General features: G+C 39.1%; 2 long non-coding RNA genes across 2 annotated transcripts; both read left to right on the top strand.

Annotated features, from left to right (window-relative positions):
* Positions 1–2,761: 2,761 nt before the first annotated feature.
* Positions 2,762–3,779, top strand: LOC146661627 (uncharacterized). The gene is made up of 3 exons (XR_014913239.1): positions 2,762–3,032; positions 3,509–3,548; positions 3,694–3,779. It is a non-coding gene; the product is annotated as an uncharacterized LOC146661627 (long non-coding RNA).
* A 283-nt stretch (positions 3,780–4,062) lies between these two features.
* Positions 4,063–6,051, top strand: LOC146661626 (uncharacterized). The gene is made up of 4 exons (XR_014913240.1): positions 4,063–4,097; positions 4,945–4,974; positions 5,436–5,504; positions 5,711–6,051. It is a non-coding gene; the product is annotated as an uncharacterized LOC146661626 (long non-coding RNA).
* The last annotated feature ends 21,510 nt before the right edge of the window (positions 6,052–27,561 follow it).

Raw genomic sequence — 27,561 nt, 5'->3', positions numbered from 1 at the left:
TAGTTTTTGACAATATATACAATTTAGTACTTAAAGGAACACACTCCACTGTTTTGGAAATAGGCTCATTCTCCATCTCCCTCAGAGTTAAAAATGCAGCGTCTTCTTTCTAGATCCGTACGTTAATAGGGCTCTGGAGCGTGATCTTACGGGATGGGGCGTAGCCAGGATTTTTGGTCAAGGCGCCATATTAGCAGGCCAAACAAATGCTTGCTGTGTGGTCGGTTGTAATGTTAGATTGCACTACCGACAAAGGAATAAGCTTGAAAACAGGCTCTCTTTTCATTGTTTCCTCACCTGGAAACATCATGAGGGAGCTTATGTGTTGGATGTTACCAAAAGAAGGCGTCTAGCCTGGATAGCAGCTGCGAGACGAGCTGATATTCAGTTCTCTACCAGCCACAGATATCTGTTGGTGTGCTCCAGTATTTTCATTCAGGTAAGTTCTAAATAAGTTCATATTATTATTTATAGCCTGTTAATTTTATTTTCAATAGCACAAACTTAGAACAAACATGCAGAACTACCTTCTATTTATAGAGTTGCTAATTATTTGGCATTATTGCAACAAACCAGCCTATGAAATGAATGAAACAAATCCTGACTGGGTTCCAACACTACACATGGGGCACTACGAAATCCCTGCTTCAAACTACATGCTACATACCACCATGCCAATCAGATTACTTCTTCCATGTGAGGGTAAAAAGGTGACCTTCCTGGATAAGATGGCAAAGGTTTGCTGCGTTTTGGTGAACATGTGCCCCAGTGTGGTAGTAAAACCAGGGAAAAATGCTCTTGTTAAATACTTTTAAGTCTTGTGCTGTTTATGTAGTGATAAGTTTTCAAAAGAGACAGTAAATTACAGAATGCTAGTAGTGGGTGATATTATACAAATGCTGTCATGATTTTATGTGAACATTTTGTCATTTGTAAACTATACATAACATTTTTTCTACATTGTAACTGATGTGATGTTCGACAAAGTGCTTTTAATTAAAAATAGGCAAACATTTCTTTTTCTTTATTCAACTTTTGAACAGTGGTATTTAGTAAGTACATATTCAGTAAATGCAAAGTATTTACATGGCCCCTAAATTAAAACATTATGGGTTATTCAGAACAGAACTATGCTTGGAAAAATATTGTCCCATCAGTTGATCCAACTCCTCCACAGTAGCAGGTGGAACTTTTCTTTTTTGAGGATGGCTTCTTTTACCTGTCACAACGAATGGTCTGTTTATGTTTTGATCAAGAACCTTTTTTTTGGGCAGCTGAAGAGGAGAAGTCTATCTTATGGCCAACCTCTGGCTGTATCTTGGTCATATTACCCAGCAAAACCCAGTATGCAGGTTCATCTGTAACAGTCCTTGTGCCACAGATCCTCACTGTTGCTTCTACATTAAACAGAAGAGCAGTGACATGGCTGCAAGTCTCCACGACTCTAGCCATACAGCTGCAGTGGGCGGCTTCAACCTTCCCTGTGATGCTCACAATGACCTGTGGCTGCAATGCTGCAATTCAGTCTTTAAGAGTGCAGGACCTAAAACACACACAGACAAAGTTCATTTAAAGACAAGAACTTTAATAAGCCAAGTCCGACACAAATGTGTTTTATTTACTTTCAAATCCATTTATCATAAATGTAACAAATAAAGTGTTTTTATGTATCCATCTATAGAACGCTGCATGTTATATTCTAAATCTGCATGTTTCTTTTTAGAAACCTATCAGCAAAAAATGAACCTAAAGTATGTAATGCAAGGATGTAATCACTTTCAAGAGGGAGAAAACATAAAGTTCGACTTTAAGTGACAACTATGGACACCTAATATGACAAGCAGATTCTGCAGGTCATTAATCAATGTATAAAACTAAAACAGAATGTATTTTTAGTGACACAGGACACAAACAAGGAAGCAAGATGTGTAATTAGGATTATTTATAATAAATATGAATTAATTAGGGCAATTTCTTTAACCATAAAGAATAACTAAATCCTTCAGGACAATGTCACATCAATGCACTGAACTCACTATGTTATCCCTCTAACAGAGCCTCTACATGTTCTCACTGTAATTTCCCCCTCACGAATGAATTTTTGCTAGCACTAATTTGAATGCTGGGGGGAATCAAACGCATTTTACTCGCAGTACTCAAGCTGACTTACCTTTGCTTGAATGACGGCGTACTCACAACGTGGAGGCTTAAAAATAGCCAAATCTTGTACCCAGTCCTTGGTGAATTGGATGTGCGCCTCCAGAGATTTATAATTGCGAAATTGGTGCGCCGTGTATGCTCTGACTCCACAGACAAGGTATGAAAGTAGATCATGCTAAGTCAATAGCGGTTTGGTCTTCAGGGTTTCTACTCCACGGCTATATTTCATACGGGTCCACATTTCAACAATCAAGTACCGTCTCTTTGCATCTGGACAGAATCTGTCTCTATACCGTCATTTTCTTTTGAGCTACGTTTCAGAATGGTTCGTAGCAATCTTGTTTTGATTCGTGACCTGCCAAGATGGTGCTGCGCTCCCACAATGCATTGCGACATTACGTCAACTCCAAAGCCCTTTGCGTGCAGGAGTGTATGCGCATGCGCATTGCCACGGTGGTTTAAAAAATAAAGATATAATGAAAAGTAATTAATAAAAATTAAATATTTAAACATTCCCACAAATGTGCAATGAACGTGCAAAAACTCTCTTTAGTAGTTGTTGCTGTTTCTTTCTTTCTTTCTTTCTTCTTTTTTTTTTTTTTGAAAAATAACGACGTCTCTGAGGCGCGAAATCTGACAGCGAGAGGAACGGCCGGATACAGGAGACGGGAAGAAACAAGCCGATTATGTTCGCGTTAATTAAGTGGTTGGAAGATGTAAAATTCTCAATTCTGCCAACTGAACATATACGAGATTTTAATGAGGATGAATAATTAGCCGGCATGGAGGAAACGGACCTTTATTTCGTGGAGTGGCGACAAGAAGCCAAGGCGGGTGGCCAGTCTAAGAAGCCTCCATCATCAAGCTAGCAGGTGCCTTTTCCCATATAATATTACTTTATTCTCGTGTATTTGGAACGGAAGCGTAGAGCTGCCACCCAGGCAAAAGAGAAATATAAGTATATCACGTTATAACGTGAAAAGTTTATCGTTCTAACAATATACTATCATGTTTGAACAACATGTTTGAACAACATTGTACGAAAAATGTACATAATTATCACGTCCGTACAATATTGTGCGAACGTGACAATTATGTATATTATAATAACGTGATATTATATTATACAAACATGAAAAGCATAATGTTAGAACAATAAACATTTCACGTCATAACGTGATACAGCTCTATTTTTCTTTTGCCTGGGTGGCAGCTCCACGCTTCCATAATTTGGTAATCAAAATATGTAACTTAATTAATTATATTGTGACGTACTTTTGCCTTTTCTTATTATTCTGCCTTCTCAATAACTATCAAAGCCTATTCACATTTAATTTGGCTTTCACAGAAATCCTACCTCTCCTTCTGGCTACAGAGTACTTACCAAGGTTAGAAACAAAGAACAGTTATGCTTTATTAATGTTCGCTAATTACAATGTTCCACATTTCCTTGCTTTTTAAGTCATTTTTAGGCTTTTTAGAGTTTTTGTTTTTTATTTTTTTAGCAGTAATGTTTCTGCCTATTTATTTCAGCCCATGAAATCGAATGCAGATCTTCCTAATGTGAGATTTACATAAATGTAAGTAATTTTGTTTGTCATTGTCATTAATGTTGTTGCTGTTGTTGTTTTTGTGCAGTTTGCAATCATATAAACCTAGCAAGCATCAGTCAGCACAGTGACTAACCTAAACAGATTCTTGCTTTATTCACATATATTATATGTAATTATATATACCTGCACATTGTACCTAGGGTTGCAGCCACTTGGCCCCACCCCATTGTTGTGACAGCCCTGATTGTACTTATACACTGCATCTGAACAGGGAACAGTCTGCCACATTAATGTATTTTTAAGTGACTTGTTTGTAATACATGAATTTGTTTTTTACAGATGTCAACGTCTCAACCTCATGCTGCCCTCCCCCATCCTCCTAAAGTAAGTATTTGTTGTTGTAGTTTTTTATGCGGTGTCTGTGTCACATGCTAATCATAATTATTGAAATAACTGTTTTCTAACAGATTTTCCAAAACACTAGTTATGTTTGTTGTCATTCAGACCAATACTACTGCTTAGACATTGTTTAGTGGTCATGCATGTTTGACAAGCTCGTTATGATACCAAAACAGTAGGCCTATCACAATAATCGATATATCGACTTAACACACAATACATGTACATGACCTCAATAATTGTTGATGATGTAATTTATCCGCCATTATATTTACAAAAATAAAATATAATGATAACAAAACAATAACATTAAATAACATTGTTTTCTATTTGTTAGAAAATTTACTATTTATTCAAGTTTTTAAGGTATCTAATATTTTGATTCCTAATTTCAATGATCTAAATACTTTAAGAATTAGATGTTGGTTTGTCAATTGAAAGTGTGTAGATCTTGCATTATTATGGTGTTATATTATGATTATACATTCAAAGACATAAAATGGTCTTAAAATGACAATGACATAACTTGTCGCAATTGTTTATGGGGCAATATACCGACCAACAAAAAGTCGCTATCGTAACAGGCCTTCAAAACAGACGGTTTTATGATTGATAAATTCAAAAAATAAATACATTTAATTTCTCTGAGATTCTCTAATATTCAGTTACAGTTCACAACACAGTTACCCGTACATGCAGTATTATACTGTAAATATAAATCTCTGCATTTAGCATCCCACTAGAAGCGTCACAGTTACTGCCTCTTTTTTTTTATTTTTTTTTTTTACAAATACCTGTACTATCACTAACACATTTACTGTTTTACTTTTAGCCTGTGGATACAAATGCAGATTTCCTTAATGTAAGTTGTGCATTTTAATTACATCATGTTATTTTTATTATTATTTATTTATTTATTTTATTTTACATTCAAATATTTCAAGCTTCTTGGTTAAAGAAGCTTGATTGCTAGTAGGTAAAGAATAGTTCACCTATAATTCATATTCCCAATTAATTTCTCACCTCTGATTGAATGCCTTTGTTTGTTTTCCTTTTGACTATAACAAAACATTTTTGCTGGATATATATGGTGAATTTATATGCATAGATACAGTCGTAGTGCTTGACACATGCAAACAGCAGTAGATGTACTAAAAAGGAAATAATTACAATCATGATGTTGATTGCTGATGTCAGTATATATATTTTAGAGGAATGTTTTGTTTTTCACCCAAAATGAACTATATTGCTTCAGAAGAGATTTATTACCCTACCGGACTCTTATATATTGTTCTGTTTTTTGTTTGTTTTTGTTATTTTCAGGTTCAATGGTGCGTGTTCTTCTAATGGCCGCCTTCCCACTGGAGGTTTTGATCCACAGCAATTTAAAAGGTAATCAGCTTTGAAAGTCAGTTCAAATGGTTAGCTAATAGTACTTTAAAAAGCCTACAACTCTGTCACCAGTTTCTTTACCAAAAATTACCCATAAAAGTATCGCTCAATAGCATATATTGTAGTTCAAATGTTTAGTTGTACAAATATCAAATTTTTGGAAATCTAAAACTAGTCAAACACTCAAATGTTCATGCTTTTTATAGGAGGACAGAGCAAAACGGACATCGGCGCAGAGTGAAGAACTGCCCTTGATAAGGACACTATGACAGCCATATATAGTAAGTGAAGACTTTCTGTGTATCTAAAATTGCATACAGCACAAGTAACTTACTTTGCAACCATTAAAATAGGTTGTAAAGTAAGTTACCAATACAAATAGGTGATGATGCATTGTAGTGGTTGGTCTCAGACAAAGAAGGTCAACAGATTTATGAATGCTGGAAGGTAAGGAGAGACGACCAAAAGGGGTGTTAGCATTACTGTAATGTGAACTGGATAGACTTCCCATCTAGGAAAAAAAAGAGGTAAAATTATGCGTAAAATATATCTGTATTAATATCTGTATCTATATAAACAGAAATATCTGTTTGCTAAATGAAGCCAGCTAACATAAATCACATTTTTATTTTAACTCTGATAAAAGTAATAGAACTGTGACTTTTGTTTGTTACAGTGGCGGTAAGGAAGGGGTTTCCCAGCGTGTTCAGAAGGGCTTTGAGGATTGCCGTGAAAGCTGGGGGAACTGAGACTGCTGGAAAAGGAAAAGAAATTACATTTTAAGTATGCTGACTTATGTTCATACAATCACACACACATATACACATACACACACATATGTGTGTGTGTGTGTGTGTGTGTATATATATATATATATATATATATATATATATATATATATATATATATATATATATATATATATATATATATATATACACACACACACACACACACACACACACATATATGTATATGTGTGTGTGTTTCTTTTAGAATGTTTAAGTATGTAATGAGAATAAACTTATAAAATGAATATTCCTTGCTTGATTGATATGCTATATGTATGTTTTAAACATCAAATAAAGATTTCTTTCAGATGTTACATGTGAATGTGTTTTCTTAGAAATATATGAAGGGTTAAATTTATATTTTTTTGAATGATTTTAAATAAATTTAAATTGTATTTTGAAATATATTTTATTAATATATTTCAAAATATACAAAAAATGGCCAAAAAATATATGTGCTAAAAAACATTTCAAAATACATAAACATATTTCAAAATGTATTTTAAAATACATTTTGAAATACATTTCAAAATATACAAAAAATGGCCAAAAAATATATGTGCTAAAATACATTTTAAATATATAAATATATTTTAAAATGTATTTTAGCACATATATTTTTTGGCCATTTTTTGTATATTTTTAAATATATTTCAAAATGTATTTTAAAATATATTTTTTTACCGTATGGGTTCTTATTACTTTTAGCTTGTAGAGCTAAGTGTAGCTTTAACATAGTAACTTGAAGTAATCTTTTTCTGTACGACAATCAGTCTCAGATCACTGTGAACAAATTTTTGCCCATTCTCATTTACAATGCTGCTTACGTTCACTGAGATGTGTGGGCTCTGATTTACTCACAGCTCTCCCAGCACCATTACTCCAGTACGGTTGAGGTCTGGAATTTAACCGGACAGTTGAAATCACATGATTCTTTTCGTTTTCTGCCATTCTGTACTAGATTTGCTGCTGTGTTTGGAAACATTCCCATTTGTCTAAAATATTTTGGTACAAAGAGTTCATAGTTGACTCAATGACAACAAGGTGCAGAGGTCATGTGGCTGCAAAAGAAGCCCAAATCATCACCCCTCCACCACCGTGCTTGACAGTTACTATGACATGCTTGTGCTGATATGCTGTGGCTTTGTTTTTGCTGAACATGCAACTGCAGACAGCTCCACTTTGGTCGCGTCTGTACAAATAACTTGGTCATTTTCTGACCATTCTGTACTGCCATGAACTTTTAGTGAGGCCTGTAGAGTCTGAGATGTAGCTCCTGGATTTCTTGCAGTTTCTATGAGCATCACACAGTTTGACCTTAGGGTGAATCTCCTGGGATGTCCAGTCCTGTGATTTTGGCTTTTCATTAAGAAAACTGTCAAAATGTCTGCTTTTATAGAGGTTCTCACATCTGCCACAAGGGTGTACTTAGTTTTTGACAGCACTTATATTTTCACATTTATTGATTCATCGTATTTTTATTTTTTTTTACCTTTGTACTGTTGTGCTCTGATGTAACATCAATGTTAAGTAGAAAATATGGCAGTAGAGCCTCTGTCCAGCTCTACACTTTCCTATCCCATCCCCATCACCTCTACCAGCATCCAGCATCACACACACACACACCCCAGGTCACACACTCAAAGCTTGCGCTCTTTGACCTGGACCTTGTGTCCAGCATGGCCCTTGGTGTCCCTGTCAGTGCAGCTCCACATGGGTCAGGAAACACTAGTCTACTCCCTCGCTGCTCCCCAATGACCTCTATAGTCCCCGAGGTGGCATTTCCCCTCAGATTAGAGCTAAAAATACCGCGACTGCACTCTGAGCTGCAGCCCCTGGTGATTGTGGCGGAGGGGAGGAAGGAAGCAGCTTTTCCTGCTCTCGTCTGTCCTGGTAAGTTATTTGTCGTCCCTCTCTCTGCCTGTTCCTTCTCTCATACTGTCTCTTCAATTATTTCCACCGCTGTTTTTTTTTTCTCTCTCTGTTGGAAAAGGTTTTTTCATACAAGCAAAAAACATGAACCCATTTCACCTCATCCAGGACAGGAACACCCATGACACTGGAAAACTCTTTGAAAGCAGCAGTCCAATAAGTGGCAGTAAACAAGTCCATAAAGGCAGGAGGAGGAGGGGTGGTGGGCTTTAACCTCTGGATCAGAATTGAGTTAATGTGCCATTAATGCCTGGACACACTCATATAAATATGACATTTGCAAGTTCGTTGCCCGGTCCGAAAGAAAAAGCGAAAGGAAAAAAAAGCTGGCGTGCATTAGCATCGGGCTAATGGGTTGCTTTGCTGGGTAAATACTGAGTTTGTGGTCCTGAATTAAAAGATTTCCCTTCTCAAACAGAGTGGCACAGCTCAGTCCCAGGACATGGCTCAACGGGAGAAAACAAAAACCTCCTCCAGTGAGCAAATATGATTAAGAAAGAAAATGAATCATAATTACATGTGCATACTTTTGGGAACTCAATTAGTAGGCAAACATGACAAAAACATCTACTTGTCTGAAAGAAAGGGTTGCTACTGTGATTAGATTATTTGTAACATTTTACATAAAATTTGCGCTCCTTAGATCAAAATCTCAGTTTGGTCTGATGATGCCTGAATAAAGCCCACTGCTAAAAGAAAGACTGAAAATTAATGAAAAGTATTTAAACGGCACTCACTGACATCCTCCATCACCGCCACAACATATCAGTGGACTTCTCATTAATGTTGAAACAGTGCATGCAAGAGCTGTTGAAGTGTGATAAATGCAGGGATTAGTGGCGTGATTTGCCTGACATGTTTACAACAGAGCAGGTGCATGTAATGATAACTCTGTGATTTATACTATTCAGTGTCCACACCCATGCAATCTTAAGTAGTAGCTTTGATCCCCCTTATGTAACCTGGCAGGACGGCGAGCTCTTTGAACTTTGTGTCACGTGGAAATAAAGCCTGCAAGAAAATCGTTCAGCTATTAATACTGATTTATTGTGATTGATTTTATCAACCCTTCCCCACCCTACACCTACAAAAAATGAGCTGAACAGAACAGATAAATCTATCAATAATACATTTCTTGATTCATTTTTTTAAAATGTGGAATTATCCAAAATGAAAGCCTCAGAAACCCTCAGAAATTTCTAAGGAGGTGAGGCCTGACCGTACAAACCAAAGACGGTGAGTGTGATGGTTAAAGTTCTGAGAACATGTCAAGAAGAATCAGCTGCTATGGTGTTAATGAAATTAACAACAGCTGCACTAGAGGGGCAGCAATTAGACAACCCCCCAAACAGGAATGGTTTTACAGGTAAACACCACTCAGATTTTTTCCCTCCTCATCTTTTATGTTTTTGGTTTTTTTTTTACTAGTTTTGGTATCATGAGGGATACCTGGACCCTACAAAAGTTGCATAGGTAGAAGATGTGCCATCTTCCAGGATGGCACATCATTACATCCCAGAAGTTCTGCAGTGTCTCCCAGCACAGTCTCAAGAGCATGGAGGAGATTCCAGGAGACAGACAGTTAGAAGGTCCTTAACCAACCAGTAGATGCATTTGCATCATGGGATGAAAATGTTAGATGAATATGATGACTAATTTAGCATTTCTGGTGCCAGCTGACTTATGCTGTGCTCTGGTGTTCCCAGATATTTATTACACTCTAAAATTATTCTAGGTGTCTAAAATTCAACTTCAATCCAGAGTATGTGACATGGAAATATCCATACCCTAAGCTTCTGTGTAACAGTGCTGAGAAAACAGTCACATTCTCGATTCCTAGTGTTCGGAATATAAAGTTTCAAAATGATGTTTTTGGGTCACATTTGTGTATAAATCATAACAATTATGGTTTGGGTTGTGCTAAGCTGCTCTCCGACTCATTTTCACACGTGACATTTCTCTTTAAGACCTTGTTAATACCTATGACTCATGTTTCCACTTCTTCAAGAAACTGAAAGCTTACTTTGTCGGATGGTGAAAAAGTAACATACAGTAGGCTCTTGTGTGATTTGATTTGTGAGTGCAAAGTGGATTTGTCAGGCCACATAGCAAAGCCAAAAGAGAATGAATTCCAAACTTTAGCATGAACCCGGTTCTTATAACAGAGGCTAGAGTTGAATAAGACTGGATCTTGGACCCTCTGAACTTCAATTGTTACTTATTATTTTGCTAGATTTCTACACACTCTGTCACTTCCTTGCTTGCGCTCACTGTTTCCCCATCTCTTGTTCCTCCTTTTCCTTCAGTTTACTTTGTTCCGTCTCTGCATTCGCCACTGCTGTCTCAGCTGTGCCCCATATGATCTCCGTGATAAGTCCATTTTGTAATTTGCAGTGTTTTCAAAGCCATTATTACAGCTTGTTTATATACTGAAGCTGACTCTTGGCCTCACCATGATGGAAGACAATTAGTAGGAAGCCCAGTTTGTGGAGCCCTGTGTGGTACTATTAGGAAACAGAATAACAAATCATGGCAGAGGCAGACGGAGTGGATAATAGCTGGAGTCATGCACACACACACGCACGCACACACATGCACATACACAACTTTTTACTTCTTGTATCTCACTGAGGACATTCACTGACATAATTCATTCCTTTGCCCTTTATTCTGACTTTAACATAATAATAATCATAATAATAACATTTAGAATCCATGGATGTCGTAGAAGCATCCCAGACCAGAATAAATATGTTCTGCCCCGTGTAACTGTTTTTGTTTTTATACACAAAACTGAACATAAAACAATCTGCTGGACACGGACAGCAGCATGACTGAGAGGTGACAAGATATCTACTTTAATGTACTGAATATTTTAAGTGGATTTGCAGAGGCTCAAAAAATTCTTTATTATAACATCATTGTAAATGACATGATGGTGTCGAACCCTTTATTTTGAATATGGATGTTACATTTTGTAGATCGGACACAGGCGTGGTTGCTGAGTAGCCCAATGAATTCCTATCTTACGTTAGCTTAAACCTTTATGTAACGTTAGCCATTGTAAACAGTTGTGATAGAAATAATTTCACACTGGAAATGCCAGCAGAGCAACAGCCACAACTGTTCTAGTCACCATCTCCCACATGTAGTTCCTACTTGTTCGAAAAACTGATAGATGTACAGTCTTCCTGCTCCAGTTCTGGACCAAGCATTTGACTGCTTGAAGGGTTTCTTTTTGGATTTAAGTTTTCTTATCCAGGAAGTTTTTCTTCTTTTATTTGGCTGTTTTTTGAGCAGTTGATGCCTGGTCTAGTACCTGTGTGTTTAGTGTAAACCTTTGTAGAAGACTCGGTCAGACCAGCTGGTATAACTGGCCCCTGCTATCCATTTGTGGGCTGCCGGATGTTCCTCTGCCTTCCATAAGTCCATGTTGTCACCTCAAGGTCTTTTGCATCTGTTTGTGTTTGACTGAAATTCTTTTGTTTCTGGTCTGATTTATTTTGAACTCTGTGAAAACTGATAGCAAGCCTTTTCTTTTTTTCATAACATGAAATATGTCATATTGATATAATCCCGAGCAACACTGTACTAAATGACTGACTAAGCACTGCATTTATGAAAAAGTTACCCTGGTTGCCAAGTATGGTTTGCATCCAGACCCCAGCCTGTGGTTGGGCTGAAGCAATATAAGTACTTTAATTAATGCTGTGTAGAGAAGGTGGTCTTTCTTTAGATTTAATTTAAATCAAGACTTGGTGTGGTGGTCTGCTTCAACACAGAAAAGGTTTACAGTGATACAGTGATTGCTAAAACAGAGCGGTAATGCTTAAATCATAAATTAAGAGCATTTCCTAATGATAGCAATACAAACTTCTCAGTGAAATTACATTTCACAACATATTTGAAGTTAGATTTTAAGAAAAAGGTTCAGGGACCAAAAGTGTTATGCAGCCACATTAATAACACAACCATGTTTAGCCTGTGGTAAATGGTTTTAGTTTACTACATCAGAATATTGTAGAAATAAGCAGTGATTTTACAATATTTTAAAAGCAACTTTTCCCATCTGGACAAATAGAGAGGAAACATGTTATACTGCTGAGCTGTCAGTGTTTACTCACTTAGATTTTCACATTGGCCTTCTTTGGATTAAATAAAGTCTACCAACATAGTTTTAACAATATAAGGGCTCCAGTCAAGCTGACTGAGTTTGGTTATTTAGTCTCACCTAATATAGTGTGTGTTTGACAGTCTCATGAAGCACCAAGGGGAATCACGGGGCTGATTTCAGTGTCTCTGTTCTAATCACTAAACATGCAAACTGACCAACTGTCTCGTTAGCCTGAGGTCTATTCCACTCACATATCTGTCCTGGCCACATCCCCAAAGAAGCAGCATCCGTCTCGGAACAACGGCTGTTTTTTCTCCTCCGGGACAGGCTGGTGCCAGGGAGAGCGCTGTGGGTAAACCTCTCACCCCCCACCGCCCCGGCAAACAAACCACAAACAAACCCGCCAGGGCCCCAGGCACCAACACAACCACCAGCCCCAGCCCCTCAGTCTGCCTGAGTCAGCTGGCTGTGTGTGTGTGTGTGTGTGTGTGTGTGTGTGTGTGTGTGTGTGTGTGTGTGTGTGTGTGTGTGAGAGAGAGAGAGAGAGAGAGAGAGAGAGAGAGAGAGAGAGAGAGAGAGAGAGAGATTGTTCAGGGTTAAAAGAAAAAAGAAAGAAAGAAAGAAAACCTGCCCATACAGAGGTCTTTATAAAAATATCAGGAGCTACACGACTGGACTTTTTTATTGAGAAAAAAAAAGATGCAATTTTGATGTCAAATCCGTAATATTAGAAAAACACATTACTAATATATTGATAGCTTAAATGCGTACTTGTTCAAACTTGTTTATTTGTATGAATTGAAGGTGAGCAGAAGGGCTACATACCTTGGATGCATGAACATTCATTTCTTCTGGTCTTTGCACACATGCTTATATTTTTTTTTAGCATGTTAAAGCTTCCAAACAGCAGTGCACAGAAATAAATGAGGCAAAAAGGTACTTTTACCAGTTTGCAGTTATTTGGTCAAGTATGAAGTTTTTAAACTTTAATGGGACTTTAGAAAGTCAACAAGTTCAACAAAATGTTTATATATCTTTAAATCTCTGTGTGTGATAAAGTCATCTAATAGTTGTTGAGCTATTTCAGTCTGAACCAAAGTGGTATGCTGACCAGCAAACCAGCACACTAAGAATAATGTATTTTTCCTTTCCCCAACCCTCCAACTTACAGCTAAACTAGGAGCATCTTGCTCAACTCTGTGGTTGAATGAAAGCTGAATTACACAAGGTGTTGAGTTTACACTCTGCTCCACTGTAGGCCAATAAAACATCTCATTACAAGCTTACATGGCTCTCACAAAAGGACTGCATGGCTATGTTAGGCTTTTGTAATGGTCACCTTGAAAATGCATATTCAGCTATTAACGTGTAAGGGGAAAAGTGTGTTTAGTCTCACTGTTTCCTCAGCACTATTTCAGGGTGGGTCGAGTTATCCTCTTTATTGTATATTACAGAGAGCAAATAAAGTGTAATTAGGCATCACAGCTTCAAGGCCACCAACAGTGCTGCCCAGGTGCAGTAAATATGTAATTTCTTTTTCAGCTTTGCTTACCCTTTCTTAATTTATACCCAGAAATAATTCCAGAAAGTTTCCCAACATGTACTTTATATCCCGAATCAGCTGGCTTAAAGGAGGATGCTGCAGTAGAGAAGAAGCATTTGCTTTGTAGCACTGTGATATCTCACGCAACAGTTTCTTTTCTTCATTACGTGTGAACCGTGAATTGTATTTGTGCATGTCACAGCTGGCAAAGAGATGTTACAAACAGTGATTAGCTCTAACACGAGGGAAGCATAATTAATCAAAATTACTGCTGACGGTTGCTCAACACCGCTCTGCGCAAAATAAGTGGAGCATGAGTACGGCTGTGGTTGGAAGCGCCGGAGGAGAATCCGGGGATGGTACTTCCCGAGGATATCACAGCTTAGCTTTCCTAAAATTAAACAAAGGAATAAATATTTAAACGGGTTTTTCTGCTTGCACTTTGACTGCCCGTGTGACGCAGGTGGGCACGTAGCCAGATGCAGGCATCACACCCTCAACTCTGGTGCCTGTGTGTGTGTGTGTGTGGGGGGGGGGGGGATTTTGGAAACTAATGTTCACTTGGCCCATCTAATGAAGCATTTAATACACAGCCCTGGGAATGCAGAACAAGCATGAATCATGCAGCAATTAAACCATGCTCCAACATCTACTGGAAAAAAAGAGAAAAAAATCCACGGTGCTGCTGCGAGCTCGAGACGGACCTCAGAAATACACAAGAGCAATGTGTCAAGGAAAAACCATGCGTGTAAAGGATGTGATGGTAAAAGAGCTGATGTGCATGTTGTTAGATTTGTATTGTTGATTGTCATTTATGCTTAGAAATATTTACTTCTATATGCTTAGAGTTTTGTAATTAGTTGTAGATTGGTAGAGGTTTTGATCACATGTTGTGGGTATTTCTGTTTACAGCGCGTTTATGAGAAGGTGGAGTGCAGAAATGGCTCGATAATAATTGCAGCAAGTTTGTTTCTGCCTGTTGGATGGGAGTTGACGCAGCAAGGAACAAACTGAGAGCCAGAACTTTAGAGAATCATATGAAAAAGATTTAAAAGAGAATTAATGTAATTACTGTTAGTAAGTATAAAGCCTAGTGTGTCATTCAGTGGTTGAACAAGTTATAAAAAGTGCAAAGACTATTTTACTTTCTCAGCCTATTCTTACACCCTAAGCAATCTGACTACCTGATAATGAGACGTTAGGTGTTGTTCACATGAATCTTGACTGACTAAATAAAATTTGAGATCCTAATACTTCTAAGTTATTTTATGCAGGATATAAAAACAACGACAGCAAGGAGAAGAAATGGAAATTTTAGAATTTACAACACTGATGATTTATGCTTATTATTTCTTTTTGTGAACGATCTCCAGCTTTAAATTGTGGAATAAAATTCGATGTGTTCCCTTCCATAAAGGATTGCTCAGTGCATCCACTGCTAAAGATGCAATTCAAGGCTTGCGCAGAGACAGCCATTCACACAGGAAGTACTCGCAAGCTTCATACAGTGAGGTCCGAGCCTTAATTTGAACTGTGGACCTTACTGTGAGGCACTAACAACCACACCACCATGCCACTTAACATGACATGGCCTAAATGATCACAATAACTTGCATGCTTGTGGATTAACCAAATCAGCCAGTGCTGTCTACTTGCTAGATTTCATAGCTTACAAGAATTATAAAGACAAACATAAAACAGTGGTGTTTTCATCATTTGAAATAATTCTAACCTGGTTACTCAATAGTTAATTTACAGCAGACAATATCAAACTGTTAATAGGTTAAACATTTTATAATATCTCAAAAGACTTAATTAAGAATTAAGAATATGTGATATGAAATAAATAGAGTATAGAAAAATAAAGTTTAAACTTTAACCTTTAAGGTAAGAGAAAATAACAATCAGCTTAAGTTATATGTAGTCAAAACATTTTAGCATTAAAGTCTGTAAAGTAGCAACTATGCAGAATCATAGAGTCATATAGATGATTGTTGGATCTTAATCATTGATTCACTACCTGCCACCAAAGGAAAAATAAGAGGTTATCTTACTTTAAAAAATTTTTAATTAAAGTTACACTGAAGATGGGCCGACCAATGAGAAAATGGCTGGATTAAAGCATATTGATCCTCCAGCTGATCAGTCGAATCTGAACCTGCAGTTCTGTTAATAGTTTAGAATTTAGCAACAAACACAACTGCAACACGATTATTGCAATTCTTCTTCTAGGGCAGCGAATCACACTGAGTATGATGCAGAATAAAAAACATAACCATATGCTAAAAGGGTTCAAATGTAATCAGGCACCTAGGAATGACCTTTCAATCATCCGAGCATAGACGTATAGGATGCTGTCTCAGCCACTGGATTTGTCCAAACTTAATAATCCTGGACTTTAAACCTTTTTTTTCCTGCCATTTATTAAAAACAATGGCAGCTCATATATATTCTCAGTATTTGAGATGTGTCACTCTAATAATTACAAATGAGCAGTCAAAGCCTTTGCAGAACCAAAGCACCCACCCAAGTCTTTCATAACTCATTCCTTGAACTTTTCCATACAGTGGAGGAAAGTTCCCACTTCCATTCCAGCACAAATTATCCCCCATCACTTCCAGTCTGTGGATGCTTATTAGAGTATGATAATATTTGTGCAAGTACCTGGATTGAGTGAGTTTCCCTTTTCTTTTTTTTTTTACTTCCTTGAAACATTTCAAGCTGTTGCTGTGTGGTATTGACCTGCCACACAGCTTGCTAATGTTTCCCGAAAGCTTCTTTTCACTTAATATTAAATAATTCTCATTGAATTTATAATAAAACAATACCTGAATCCACCAGTTGTGTGTATTCTGCTGAACCAGGGGGGGGGGAATTTTGAACCTAAATCCAGCGGAGCTGTTTTCAAAAGGACAGCGACGTATCAATTTCCAGTTAGAAAACCCCAAAGCCCAGACCAAGTCTAACAATAATGAGGGGAGTTTTACAAGTGTAGCAACAGCAGGGTTCTTTGGAGAGAAAACATTATGATTGCATTAGATGAGATGGCACTCCAGAGTCAGCACTTTACTGTAGGGTTTTTTTTTTGTTGCTGTTGTTTCTTTGTGAACAGGCTCGTTCACGACCTCAGTCAACTGCAACTCGGCTGTGTGCTCTAAACATACAGCTCTGCTGTGTATTGTTCCAGAGCAATTGCACGACCGTCCTGTGTCCGACACAATGGAAGCGACACAAACAGAAACCCGATATCCCTTTGAGCCGTGCACCGTCCAGTCAGCCTGGTGCTGCTGGTGGTGGTGGTGGTGGTGGGGGGGGGTTCAAGAGCAGAAGGAGCATTTATAACTAAACATCATATTTCATACCACATGTGATTTCTGGTTTTTCCTCCCCTTAAAGAGGAACTCCAAGAGGAAAGGAATGCACAACTACCTTATCCAGCAGCTATTAGTTGCCATAGCTTAGTTTTATGATGACATAGAAGGAAACAAGTGCAGGTGAGACGCCACCCTGCTGGATTATTGATAATTGGGCGATATTTACAGTGCTCCTTTGCACTAATGGGTCAGTCGTATTTGCCTAGAGATAAGGCTTTATTGCTTTTATGGCAAGCAAGTAAAGCAATTACCAGTGATAGGACAAGCAGCCTGCTTTCCCTGTGTGTGTGTGTGTGTGTGTGTGTGTGTGTGTGTGTGTGTGTGTGTGTGTGTGTGTGTGTGTGTGTGTGTGTGTGTGTGTGTCAAAGTGGCTACAGACATCAGCTCACCTGCCAAATGCCATCTGTCTTGTCGCATGTTTAAGACTGCCATACTGCTTAAAGGCTGATAGAAGTCCGATTTTATGGATGTCTTGGCCGAGTTTATGATCAGGCTGACTCTGAACTCCAAAGTCCATTCTTGTGCTCAAAAGGAGAAGCTGACAAAACAGTCAAAGACTTTTTTTCCTCCATGAGTAAGCTTACATGCACCACTATCAGTATCCTGATTTCTATCCAGCATATCACAACCAGGATACTAGTCTGCATGTACACGAATGCCATGGTGGCTCAACCTTTTCGCCTTTACTCTTCATTTAACTGCTAAAGTCAGGGTTTCCACCGGAGTATTGCAACAAGACCCTCTGAAATGAGCACTGACATGTTCATATTGTTAAAATGAGTTTTTAGACAAGGAAACCTTATGTTAGGTCATGTTTTCCATTAGCTCACTGGTCTCATTAACCAAAGTTACCCAGATAGCAACAGATTGCAAAGGACAGCTGAACTATGAGCAATTTTGAAGCTGAAAAAGTAAAAACAAAACAAAACAAAAAAAACGGGCAAATGTTTTGACTTGGTACTTTTTTACGGCATTTCTCAGCTGTACAGCTAATGTCCTTAACTATTCATTGCTGTATATGAACCAGGCTAATCGTCGTGCAATGCAGTCTCACATGTGATTCTGTCAGTTCATGCAAGAAGTGGGAAGCAACCTCCTGCACCGGGAGCAGTACACTGTGTGCACAATGATTAGGCAAGTGAGTGTTTTGATCATATCATCATTTTCATGCATATTTTTCAGCTCCTTGCCCTGTAAAAATTGAACACTTACTGGATATTACGTGATGTGTACTTGTGCAATGGTGGAGGGTGTGGCCTATGGAGAACAACACCCTATTTCACGGTGTCAGTAATTATTAGGTTGCTTCTTTTTCTCTGGCAAAATGGGCCCAAAAAAAAAAGAACTCTGTGTAGGCAAATATGGACTTTTAGAGGAATGCAGCACTCTTGAAGTTGTAAAGATTGGGGTGTGATCATACAACAATGTAGCTTGCCATCACCAGTGTGTGAATGTGTGTGTGAATTGGTGGATGACTGGATGTGTAAAGCACTTTGGGGTCCTTAGGGACTAGTACAGCGCTATGCAAATACAGGCCATTTAACTATCAAATGTTTTGTTCAGTACTCAGCGATATGGCCAAGGTAAGGAAGACTGAAACCCGTCCATGACTGAACAAGATACATAAGCTGAAACACCAAGACTGGGCTAAGAAATATCTGAAGACAGACTTTTCAAAAGTTTTATGGACTCATGAGATGAGAATGACTCTAGATGGACTCGATGAATGAGCCTGTGGCTGGATTAGTAATGGGCACAGAGCTCAATTCAAATCAGATGCCAGCAACGTTGAGGAGAGGTAGTGGTATGGGCTGGTTATGTTAAAGATTGGAGTTGAACATAAACTCAAAATCAGCACCTTTCAAGAATCATTAAAGCTTTTACTTTCTGCAAAACTCTCCTGTCACTCCTTTCAACAAAATTGAACTTTGACCTCGGTAGGCTGTGATGATGTCCGCGTGGCCACTAGAAATGACGCATGAAGCAGGAAAAATGTTAGCTGTTAGATCATGGGAGGAAAATCTTTTCATGGAAAAAGGTTTCCATCTGAGTACATGCATCGGGTGTGTCTGTTAAAAGCTATGCAGCTTTTAGTAGTTAAAAAGTGTATGTAAACACAGCTTAGATTCATGGTCCTTCCAATGGCTCTACAGATTAAAACTTGAAAATGAGGAAAAGAGGAAAAGAAAATTTCCTGCATCATCACAGTGGAAGTACTGAAAACCACTTATTGCGTTCTGTCCTGTGCAGCGCCGGTGTGGTCAGTAAACAGTGCTATGTTAACTGAGTGCTTTGTTTCATCTACTTTTAATCACGTCCTTTCTTCTTCTCCTCAATCTCATGTAATGGTCTGCATGTCTGTTTTTTGGGGCTTTCTGTTTCTTTTCTTGTATTTTTTTAAACTTGCTGTTTTTCAGTCATTCCTCGTGGCTTTTAAGGACCAGATCATTCATGCATCGTCCCAATTTCCATTTTCCAGCCTCCATCTGTCGTAAGCTCAACCACCACCAGCTATTTCTCAAATTATGCATCAATAGTAATCTACAAAAAGATTCTTAACTTTAGATTATTTTCTTACACATCAGAATTTGGCCCTATTTCTTAATCAGTTTCCTACAGATCACACAGCCCCAAGCATATATAATCCACACACGGGGATTACATAGTCGTGTAACTTTTAAAGAGGAACTTAAGGCTATATAGTTTGGCTGACTCTTTAATTTTTGTTAATGGAGTGAACCAGCTCCAGTTGCATTTATGAGCTCATCTGAACCATACAAAGAGTTATTAACCAGTAACCAGTTTGGTGCACTTTACACTGACATGAAGGCCGCTCCCGTGTGGAAAAAGTTCCAGACCCGGAGGCAGTTATAGGTTCGCCTTTGGGCTCAAACCACGCGCTCTGCTGCTTGGGGAGTCTGCCTGTGCTTCATTTGGTAGTGTATGTGTTTGCGAGGAACAGCAGGAGTGGCAACGTTGCACTTAGCTCAACTCAGCGTGAGCTGCGGAGCCACTCAGGTCCAAAAGTGCTATCTTGACCACACTAATGCGCCCTATATATTTTTAGGCCTTTTAGGAAAGCTCTGTTCTGATGTACAAAACATAACAAAAGCTTGGTCATCTAAATATTTAGATATGGACCCACACGATACCAAACATCAGTGATGCAAACATCACTGTCCTAACTCTGTGAGAGCCCGATAAACACCCACGGGAAGAGTTCCCTCCAAACTGACCTACCCCCTTTTTTTTAAAACATGAAGAAATCATGCCTTATAGTTTCATAACAGTCCAGAAAACAGTCACAGTTTAGAAAAGCTGAGCAAACCTCTCAGTTCTTAATCGAAATGTGGCACAAGTGGACTTTTCTACGAGCGGACGTGACCGCGGCAGAAGGGCTTTAAAACAAAGACGGTGTAAATGTGTGAGTCAGTTAACAGCTCCAGCTGAGCTATGCAAGGCCTCCACACAGCCCTGCATTGATGTGAAAGTGTTGCCCCCCTCCTCAGTGACCCTGGAGCAAAGGGGAAGTGGGCTAAGAGGGGCACGCTGAGGGCCCAGGGTGTGATGGTTATCTCTGGGGTAGAATTACAGCGAGCAGTTGGGGCCGTTGTTGGGTGGTGGGCTTGGGGACTTTGTCGCCTTGTCTGTTCGCAGTTGGAGCCACGTTTTCTCCAAGGGTCCATTGCTTCTGCTTGCCCTCCATCTCCTCCAATCCCACCTCACAGCTCAACATCCCGCCACACAGTCTGCTTCAGGGGAATGAGGAATGTACGCCAACTGCTGCCTCCGACCCAGACACCCATCCTGCTCGGCTCAAACACAGAAACATGATTTAAAGAGGATCGGGTAGTATTTTAAAGGTAAAAGGACTACAAATAAGTTCATCTTGTGTTCAAACTTTACAAGTCCCAAAATGCTAATGTGTGATAGCTGTTACTAGTTTAAGAACTGTGCTTAAAACAGGTACTGATGATGTAAAAAGTAAATATTTAAACACTAATCTTTTACCCAAGCAAGGGTTGCATGAGTAGATGTACTGTAAAATAGGTGGTTTATATTTGCAAATCCAAAAAGATTTCCTGTGTGACTGTATTTTCCCTCAGGTTTACATTTTAGCATCTTTCAGCATGTTTTCTGCGTTTTGATGGAGACAAACCGCTGTTAAAATCTGAGTGAGCACTGGACTTGGACGGACAAATGGTCTGCTGTAAAAGTGTTACTGTTCTTTCACATTTGGGTTATCAGCCTGAATGAATTGGGAAAGGGGTTCAGCATGTAGTTATTTTTCAAAGGTTTTCAAGTAAATACGCATGGAGTCGAGAGAAGGTGCAAATCACACCCTACTGGTAATTACATTTAAAGTAAAACCAATATATGTGAACATCTAACAGTGTTTTATGAGTGAGTGTTAGATCAAATGGTTTGTTAGGATGCTTTTTTTTGCAGCACAGGCTCAGACAGAGCATGTCGGGGCCTGTCTGTTTGGGCAGAAGTCAACGGCATCGTCTTCATTCTGAGAGCAACATCTTATCTCCTCTCCTATCGTACCCACTCCTGAAAGGAAGCTGCTATTTGCTGGAAGGAGGACTGTTTGCGTGATGTGTCTAAGAGCCAGGAGTCTGACATTTCTGTAGGACTTTAGTTTTAAATGGAAGAAGTCATCCTCATCCATTGGTTCCATTGTCTTTTTGATTAATTTTATTTAATACAATAAAAATAAAATGAATTATTTATTTACTAAAGTTTTTCAATGTAAGTCTTAGTTGACCCCCCACACCTTACTCTTCCCAGTGTACAAAGTTAGTCTTCATGTTTTAGTTACCTCTCCTGACCTGCATAAACTTGTTGCTTTCAGTAAAGCTGGGTACACAGAGGAATAAGTATAACACCACACTAATAAGCTGGAAACACCAAAGAGTGTCTTTGATAGACGTCACACCCCAGATTCTAAAGCCACCATCTTCTGGGAATATTTTGTATAAGTGAAGCTTTCAAAAATGGACAAGATTCTGTTTTATGACTGATGAACAAAGGAATGGACTTTACACTTGTTAATCGAGAGCCAAAATACGATATCTTCAGCCTGTGAGTGTTTTGTGCTCCCAACAAGTTTAAACTGCTATATTGCTGTAATATTGTCTGATTGTTTGCTGCAGTGCCATCCTAAGGCCAGAATGTGTATAAATAGCAGCAACTTTGTATCCAGTCAATGTGAAAACAAAAGTAGCAACAGAAGCTTAAAGAATCTTTTGAACCGTCTGGCCCCGTCTTCTTTTTCTTTGAATTATATAACAGTATATATGACAGCAAAGTTATGTAAGTCTGATGAAAATGACAAGCATAGTATGCACTTTCCCCACCTGCTTTTCAAGTCTCAGTTTATTTTCTATACATAAATCTGTCAGGGTACTTTAGATCTTTTAGAGAATGCTTTTATTTTTTTCCTCAGTAATAGTTTCCTGGAGCAAAGAAGAAAGAGGGTTTGCGAAATGATTTTTATCCCCAGGGGGGATGTAAAATATAAAACTTCAACCCCCACGTTGTGTCTTGAGCCAAACATTGCCGCTGTTTCCGAGTATAAAAGGTATCATTAACTAATTAACAAATTCATAGAATCAGATTTTACAGGTGCCTCAAAAAAAAACCCCAAAAAAACAAAAGCATCTTAGAAATAATTCTGATTGTCAGCCTGATCGTCTATGTGAGAATTTTCTACAAAGCTCAGGTCCACAGCTTCTTATTTTAACTTGTTAAGTTTGCAGTAATGCAGTAATGCAGTGATTGTGATTTTATTTTTACATCGCATTACCAACTTGTAAAGCTTTTTCGGGGTTTTTTTCATCTACACTCGCTTCTTAAAGACTGATGAGATGTAAAGTCCAGTGAAAATACATACTGCATTTATCCTTAGCTTAAAACCAGCCCTACTGCAACTACATGGAACAATTAAAGTTGGTTATCAGCTTCTTTTACTATACACTAATTGGACATGGGTCACTAACTTAAAAGCATAAATCTGTCTTCCTCCTGCAGTCAGCACACGCTGGCTGGTGCGGTGACCCATAAACCAAAACTCATGACCAGAAATCAGTGATCTAATGATCCTCGCTCTGCTTGACTGCTTAAGAAGCCAGAGATGGTGACATGAAGGCCATCATACTATTGACCCGCATTCCACTTTATATAACAGCCTTTACTCTGATAACATTTACAGCAGCTTGTTAACATCAGCACACAATCCACTCCAGCTCCTAAATGATCCGCTGCATTACAATTAAAAATCAACACTGACCACTCTCTGCTGGCTCTCGTAATGGGCTGGAGAAAATGGTGTTGAGTTCATGCCAGAGTTGTGTCGTATCAAGAAAGAAATATGGACAGAAAATAGTCGTCATATTCAGACTGTGACTCAGGAGGTTTACCCTGAGACAGCAAGTGTGATACCGCAGCCAGTATGTCTTGGCAGCTGCACAGGGAGCGAGCATAAATCTAATCTGTCTGGATGTGGTGCATGGAGCCAACGGTTAACCAGTCCGCTGTTTAGCGATAGCTCTCAGATAGAGCAGGCTTGCAGGAAGCTGATTAGATACACTAAGAGTAAATAAGAAGCAGGCCAGTGCTCTCTGGCACCGAGCTGCAATTAGACTCTCAATTATCATATTAAAAACACAAGGAAGGAATGTGACTCCCATTTCTATTTTCATCTGTCTCAAACCGGGCCTATCTGCTGGATGCTAACAGGCTGAGCAGACATTACTTGCTTCTCAAAGATAGATGAGCTGTAAAGTTACTTTTAAGGTAATCCAATAGACTGAAACTAATGGATTTATAGTGACAGCACGGTGGATGTGTAGTTTTGTTTATAATAGCTGAGGTTTATTACGGCATTGCAACAGTGAATTCAACTATCAGCTGCAAACCGAGCCTCAGTTTTTAGCACAAGCTTATTTGGAGCGATCAGAGTTTTGCGTTCAGGAGTTGCTGGAGGGCAGTAAGCTGAGGGGCATAAAGGAATTCCCAGCAATTTTGTTTGTTGAGGTTGAGACTTCATGTTTGCTTAATTTGGGGTTTAGAAATGTGATTTCAAGATTAGTTATTTGTACATGGAAAACAGTTATGGCTGCAAGCATTCCACGAGTTTGCCGGATTTTGAACTTCGGAGCGTTGATTAGTCAACACAAAGGGAAACTTCTGCCCAAAATGCAGAGTTTTAGCAGTTTCAGGGATTTTTTCAGCCTAACAAAAATGTGCTCAAGTCATATTTTCAGTGCTGACCTCTGGGAGCTGACCCTTCCCTCCAGAAAGTCTTACTGGGAATCCCACTATAACCCCTTTGGCTGACTTGTTAAGAGCTCTCACTTCCTACCATTCCCAGGGGACCTCTGGTCCTCATGGTTTGGCCTAGCCTACCACTTTTTTTGCTCATCTTTCTTCCTATCACTCTCCTCCCAAACCTCTCTGCCATCTTGGACCACAGGTGAGCAGTAACAGTAAGCTGTAGTGGGCAAAGCATGAGAAGATGCTTTTATAAAGGAGAGAGAGAGAAAAACCTGAACTTCTTGTGCTACCTCTGGTGTGTATTTGTCATACTCAGTGGTAGCAAGGCTACAGTTAATGGCTTCCGCAGATGTCCCTGAGTGAGGAGAATGAAGGAAAGCAAACAGGAAGTGGAGAGCATAACACACAGGGCAGAGGTAACATCCTCCCATTCCTCAAACGGTGTTTGCTAATTGGCTTGGTGGCTTCAAGGCTTTTAGCACATGGCGAGAGACTGCTGGCTTCCTGATAGCGCAGTCAGCAGACACTGCAGCGTCATCCCTGACAGGAAGATATGGCGGCCAGCTGCAGTGCCACTAAAGCACTTTCACAGTTACAACGCAAACACCAGTCATAGCTGTCTTCCAGCCAGGCAGTGTCAATTATTTTCATGTTTGTTTAAACTGGCTCCGACTCCCCCAGACAGTTTCCATGTCGGGCCGGGGAGCTATTCTCTTTTCCCTCTCGGTATTTTGTGAGCCATGCAGGGCTGCTAAATTAGATGCTTCGGACTGGTTTTACTGCGGCCTATCATCTCCTCTTGGCATTGTTGCAGACGTCAGGCCCTGTAGCCCCTGTTTGGCCAGGATGAGGCGATGCTTTTGGAGGATTCTCTTTCTCTCTCTTTAAACTTCATCATTCCTTTGGTTGAGAAGCCACAGCAGCTGTTTCAGTCCTGAGCCCGAAATGGACTTCCAGGATATGGTCTTCCCACCAAGTGATCTTTTTTCTTCGTGAGACACGTCTATGCAAACCCTTCCTTTGGTATTGCTCCGACTCATAATACCTCATCTGTCACGTCTCGGTCTTAAGTGTTCATTTTGAGATGGCAGTGAGTGATTATCTGGACAACAGAAAAGAAAGGAAGAAACCTCCGTAGAACTGGCAAAGGGCTGTGATTATAAGTTGTTACAAACAACAAGAATCACAAAACAACACTTTCGACATGTGCATAAATCTCTGTGCCTATGCTGCATGGTTGAGGTCAGATCGCAGTGGATTGTGGGATGCCTGATGCGAGAGAGCTGAGCTGGCAGAGCAGACAGACATAAAGAGCAGAATGCAAGATAGAAATAAGAGACTGGAGCAAAGAGCTAAAGAGGGAACAAGATATAGGAGGCAGAGGTGGAGCAGATATCAAGAGAAAGTGGAGTGCTGAGCTGTGGACAGAGCACAAGAAGGATGACAAGGGAAGCAGGATGTTAGCTGCTACTGTCAGTCTGTGGAAGCTCAGCAACACCTCACGGCAGAGAGCCTTTATCTCCATACCTGATAAGACAGTAGCCACTTTCAGACATGTGCAAATCCATACGCATGAAACGCACACAGGAATCACCACATACATGTTCACCATACAGTATATACCCATTCAGATTCTCTTAACAATCCCGAGGGACGGCAGTAAAACGTTTAAGCTAAGCATTAGCGTGGCATCTATTTAACAAAACCCAAATGTAAATCTTATAACAGAAGTCTTATAACAGACTCTATGGACAAAATGTGTGTAATTTATGATCTCTGGACGAGTCATGCAGGTTTACAGATTGGTTGTCAACCCTGTAGCAACCACCAATTGCAAAGGGAAAATATGAATTCCACTACTGGTTTGCAGATGTTTGCCTGAGGTTGCTGCTGCTGCCAGGTGAAATCAGCTGCAATGACGTTCCTGCAGCAAAAACCTCATCGTGAGTACTTTGGTCTCTAGGAGATCGCCACAGTTGCCGTTGATTTTCATGCAAGACACTGACTTATGTGCAAATACTCGCTGACTGATCACAGAGCAGTAATGAAACTTGAAACCAGTATTTGTACGATTTCTAAAATATTTGTGTTATTTTATTTTTATGAGAGGTGGCATATTACATTTGTTAAACACTGTGTACGTTTTTTGTGTTCTGCAGTCAAGTGACAATAAAAGGTTTGTGTGAATGGCATCAAAGGGTGCTGGCAGATGTCTAATAGATTAGGTATTGTTTATAATATTTCCTTTATCCTTACAAAAGTCTACATAAGATGACGTCACAGCTTTTGATTTATTCAGTCTTGTTTGTTGCTCTTCATTAAAGTTCTGTTTTACACGTGCAACTACATTTTCACAAAAAACTATGACAAAACATGCCTCATGACCAATTTCCTATAAAGAACTAAATGAAAAAATAAATAAATAAAGATAGAAGTATTTCACATGTTTTTCTCAGCAAATAAAAGCTAAACAGTAGCAGTGAAGACAGAAAAGCTAGAACCTGTTTTAATCCAAAGTTCAGTAACCTCAGAATCTGTGGAATTACACTGCAGCTCCTGCACATTTTCTTTACTGCCCAAATATAGCTCTGGTTTAGAAGACGCTAACTGCTGTTACGACAGTTAGTTTATTTACTAAGTTTTATTAGCTGAACTAAATGAGAACCAGATCAAAAGTGATGAAAAACTATAAATATTAACAATAGCTCTGTTCATTAAACAAATATTTGCTGTAGTAATATTTTCAAACCGTTAGGTGTTTCTTTTCACGCTACACCAAAATATCGCAAAGTCCTTTGGTGACCAGTTCGGTCAGAGTCATATTTTTCATTAGTTGCTACTCTTCTTCTTGGGGCGATCGTGGCTCAAGAGTTGGGCGTTCGTCTTGTAATCGGAAGGTTGCTGGTTCGAGCCCCGGCTCTGACAGTCTCGGTCGTTGTGTCCTTGGGCAAGACACTTCACCCATTGCCTACTGGTGGTGGTCAGAGGGCCCGGTGGCGCCAGTGTCCTGCAGCCTCGCCTC

The sequence above is a fragment of the Rhamphochromis longiceps genome, linkage group LG9, assembly GCF_057381845.1.
Source record: "Rhamphochromis longiceps isolate RC_006_pf linkage group LG9, R_longiceps_female_GT1.1, whole genome shotgun sequence".
In the NCBI taxonomy this organism is placed as follows: Eukaryota; Metazoa; Chordata; class Actinopteri; order Cichliformes; family Cichlidae; genus Rhamphochromis; species Rhamphochromis longiceps.
Note: the sequence above shows the minus strand (reverse complement) of the source record. Positions and strands in the feature narration are given on the sequence as shown.